Source organism: Symsagittifera roscoffensis, unplaced genomic scaffold, assembly GCF_963678635.1.
Source record: "Symsagittifera roscoffensis unplaced genomic scaffold, txSymRosc1.1 SCAFFOLD_330, whole genome shotgun sequence".
In the NCBI taxonomy this organism is placed as follows: domain Eukaryota; kingdom Metazoa; phylum Xenacoelomorpha; order Acoela; family Convolutidae; genus Symsagittifera; species Symsagittifera roscoffensis.
This window is the reverse complement of record NW_026970685.1, coordinates 1-4,395: the sequence shown is the minus strand read 5'-3', so window position 1 is coordinate 4,395 and position 4,395 is coordinate 1. Positions and strand designations below refer to the sequence as shown.

At 43.9% G+C, this 4,395-nt stretch overlaps 2 pseudogenes; both read left to right on the top strand.

Moving 5' to 3' along the window:
- The first annotated feature begins 861 nt into the window (after positions 1-861).
- Positions 862-1,013, top strand: LOC134855905 (5.8S ribosomal RNA; annotated as a pseudogene).
- A 313-nt stretch (positions 1,014-1,326) lies between these two features.
- LOC134855908 (large subunit ribosomal RNA) lies at positions 1,327-4,186 on the top strand (annotated as a pseudogene).
- Positions 4,187-4,395: the final 209 nt, after the last annotated feature.

Sequence of the window (4,395 nt, the reverse complement as noted above, 5' to 3'; positions counted from 1 at the left end):
ATGTAGTACCGGTGTGATACATGTGATTGCATTGAGAGCGCGTTTAAACAGTGTTCGATCTTCAGTTTGCCGTTGTAAGAGAAAGACTGAGGAAAGCGAAGGCCCAAATGCTTAAGAACAGGGTGGTCCAGACAGCTCAAAGTCCGACTGCGGTTGGCTTTGTTCTAATCGAGTGAACACTTACTTTTGGAGAAATCCGATCGTAGGAGTGATCAGTCTTCGGATTGATCCGGTTCTTTTACTGGTGTATCTGTCAGATCCTTAGGGACTGGATAGAACACTTAAGCAAGTCGCTCGAACTTGGGTATTCTGTTGATCAAAGAGCTGTTCAGATGTAGTACCGGTGTGATACATGTGATTGCATTGAGAGCGCGTTTAAACAGTGTTCGATCTTCAGTTTGCCGTTGTAAGAGAAAGACTGAGGAAAGCGAAGGCCCAAATGCTTAAGAACAGGGTGGTCCAGACAGCTCAAAGTCCGACTGCGGTTGGCTTTGTTCTAATCGAGTGAACACTTACTTTTGGAGAAATCCGATCGTAGGAGTGATCAGTCTTCGGATTGATCCGGTTCTTTTACTGGTGTATCTGTCAGATCCTTAGGGACTGGATAGAACACTTAAGCAAGTCGCTCGAACTTGGGTATTCTGTTGATCAAAGAGCTGTTCAGATGTAGTACCGGTGTGATACATGTGATTGCATTGAGAGCGCGTTTAAACAGTGTTCGATCTTCAGTTTGCCGTTGTAAGAGAAAGACTGAGGAAAGCGAAGGCCCAAATGCTAAAAAACAGGGTGGTCGAGACAGCTCAAAGTCCGACTGCGGTTGGCTTTGTTCTAAATCAAACCAGTGCTAGATGGTCGAAAAACAACCTTCAACGGGGGATCACTAGGCTCGCTTTACGAGGAGGAGCACAGCTATATGTGTTAATTCAGTAAGAATCGCAAGATTTGTTTACTGACCTCTCTAACGCAAAAGGCGGTCTCAGCTTCGGCTGTTGATCGCGTCCGAATCAGGGTTATTTGAAATCGATTGAACGCTTACTTTTGGAGAAATCTGAGGGTAAGAGCGATCTGTCTTCGGATTGGTCCGTTCTTTTGCTGGTGTATCTACGAGATCCTTCGGGATTGGTTAGAACACTTAAATCAAGTCGCTCAAACTTGGGTATTCTGTTGATCAAAGAGCTGTTCAGATGTAGTACCGGTGTGATACATGTGATTGCATTGAGAGCGCGTTTAAACAGTGTTCGATCTTCAGTTTGCCTAAGCTAGAGTGATAAACTCCTGCACATTACTACTTCGGTAGTTTTATGGATGCTTGAGTGCCTTTAAATCGTAACCTGATTTGGACGAGAGAACCCCCTGAACTTAAGCATATCAGTAAGGGGAGGAAAAGAAATCAACCGAGAATCCCTTAGTAATGGCGAATGAACAGGGAAAAGCTCATCGGGAAGAGGAGTGGTAACACTCCTCGGTGTCCGGTATGGTTTGCTGCCTGGCTTGTTGACTTGACTGGATGTCTATTGGAAAATAGCATCAAAGAGGGTAAAAATCCCGTAACAGTCTTGTTATAACTTGTCGACGGCGCATTCCTATGAGTAGAGTTGTTTGAAAGTGCAACTCGAAGCTGGAGATATGTCTCTCCAAAAGCTAATTATAAAGCGAGACCGATAGCAAACAAGTACCGTGAGGGAAAGTTGAAAAGCACTCTGAAGAGAGAGTGAAAAGTACGTGAAACCGTTGAAGGAGAACTGGAGTGAGCGTTATCATGCCCAATGTCTTGAACTTGATTCTAGACCACCGGGTAGTGTTGTTAAAGTCTTTTGGTGATCATTGTTAAAGATGCGAGCTATTTGTTTTCTTCGGATTTCAAATTTGTTGTGTCTTGACTAAATGAGATAAAGTTTTATCTCTTTTGTTTGCCTGTCTGACCTTAACATCCCAATCAATGCTCTCTACAGCCCGTCTTGAAACACGGACCAAGGAGTGTGAGTTGCTTGCAAGTGCTGTCGCTGTTTGAAAGCGTACACGCGTAATGAAAGTGAACGGTGTAACTTTTATGAGTTGCATTAACTTTTGTGGTGAGAGCGTCAAAGCGATGTCTCGCAACCACGGACGGTTATGTTGCTAAAACATGACTGATCCAGAGCAAGTAGCACACGACCCGAAAGATGGTGATCTATGCTTGGGCAGGGTGAAGCCACGGGAAACCATGGTGGAAGCCCGAAGCGGTTCTGACGTGCAAATCGATCGTCTGACCTGAGCATAGGGGCGAAAGACTAATCGAACCATCTAGTAGCTGGTTTCCTCCGAAGTTTCCCTCAGGATAGCAAAAGCTTAAGCAAGATTGAAAAATCTTCGCTGTGCAATTTCATCGGTTAAAGCGAATGATTAGAGGACTGGGGGAAAACTTTTCCTTCACCTATTCTCAAACTATAAATCGGTGAGATGTTCTTGTGACTTAATTGCACTTGAACTTTGAATGCGAGCTTTTTGTGGGCCGCTTTTGGTAAGCAGAACCGGCGATGTGGGATGAACCAAAAGTTGGGTTAAGGCGCCTAACTACTTGCTCATGAGTCACCACAAAAGGTGTTGATTGATATTGACAGCAGGACGGTGGTCATGGAAGTTGAAAACCGCTAAGGAATGTGTAACAACTCACCTGCCGAATCAATCAGCCCTGAAAATGGATGGCACTAGAGCTCGTGGCCTATACCTGACCATGAACATCAGATTCTGGCTTCGGCTGGATGCTTAAGACTGGTTTAGAACTGGTCTTAAAGTATGTTCATGTGTAGGAGGACGCATTGGTTGCGCAAAAGTGTATACGTGAGTATATGCTCGAAGCGGCCAATGGAGCAGATCTTGGTGGAAGTAGCAAGTACTCAAATGAGAACTTTGAGGACTGAAGCGGGAAAGGTTTTCATGTGAACAGCATTTGCACATGAGTTAGTCGATTCTAAAAGACAGGCTAAGGCCAAAGTCTTGAATAGTGGTTTTTTGAAAACTGCTGAGTCTCGAAAGAGCATCGGGTTAAAATTCCCGAACTTACTCTCTTGGCATTACGACGGCAACGTCATCTCAGTCGAATTTAGTCATTGGGACCTTGGGGAAGAGTTATCTTTTCTTTATAACATGCAGTAGAGACCTTGGAATTGAATCAATCAGAGATAAGGCTCGAACCATGAAAGAGTGTTTCAGCATTTGAAGCATCCCAATTGTTCCTGGTGGCACGTAAAAATTCGGCCCAGCTAATGTCAGGAGAGTGAATCGTACCAATTACCGCATCAGGTCCCCAAGGTGAAAAGCCTCTGGTCTTGGAACAGTGTAGATAAGGGAAGTCGGCAAAATTGATCCGTACCTTCGGAAGAAGGATTGGCTCTGAGGAATGGGTGTGACAAGCCTTTAGCTTGAAGTCTCGATATGCTAAAGCGTACGATGGCTCTTCGGAGTTGTTGGCGTTTGGCGCATCGATGATGGATATGCTTTAGGTCAAATCTGTCGCACATTAAACGTTCAAACTCTGAACTGGTTTGGACAAGGGGAATCCGACTGTTTAATTAAAACAAAGCATTGCGATGGCTGGTGAAACGGTTCTGACGCAATGTGATTTCTGCCCAGTGCTCTGAATGTCAAAGTGAAGAAATTCAAATAAGCGCGGGTAAACGGCGGGAGTAACTATGACTCTCTTAAGGTAGCCAAATGCCTCGTCATCTAATTAGTGACGCGCATGAATGGATTAACGAGATTCCTACTGTCCCTATCTACCATCCAGCGAAACCACAGCTTTGGGAACGGGCAAAGCCTAATCAGTGGGGAAAGAAGACCCTGTTGAGGGTGACCTGCGCCCAACGGGACCAAGGAGGGACCAAACTGAAATCGGCCTGAAATCCACCCCCGATTGTCAAAATGAGTATTTAACGATGGAAAACTTTGAGGGTCTTCTTTTTGAACATGAAAAACCAAAAAAAAAATGAAAAAAACATTTTTTTTTGAATTTTTGAAAAAATGACTCCTTGTGTCACCCGAAAAAACGGGACCAAGACGGGACCAAGACGGGACCAAAAAATCTAACTTTTTGTTCAGTGCTTGGATTGATGTGAAAACGATTTCTAACAGACAGGTATGACTTGTAATCACTAGGAAAAGAGTTTTCAATCAAAAAAAAATAATTTTTCTGGACTCTGTGATGGTTCAGTTTTGGTCCCGTTTTGGCAAAACGGGACCAAGACGGGACCAAAAAATCTAACTTTTTGTTCAGTGCTTGGATTGATGTGAAAACGATTTCTAACAGACAGGTATGACTTGTAATCACTAGGAAAAGAGTTTTCAATCAAAAAAAAATAATTTTTCTGGATTCTGTGATGGTTCAGTTTTGGTCCCGTTTTGGCAAAACGGGACCAA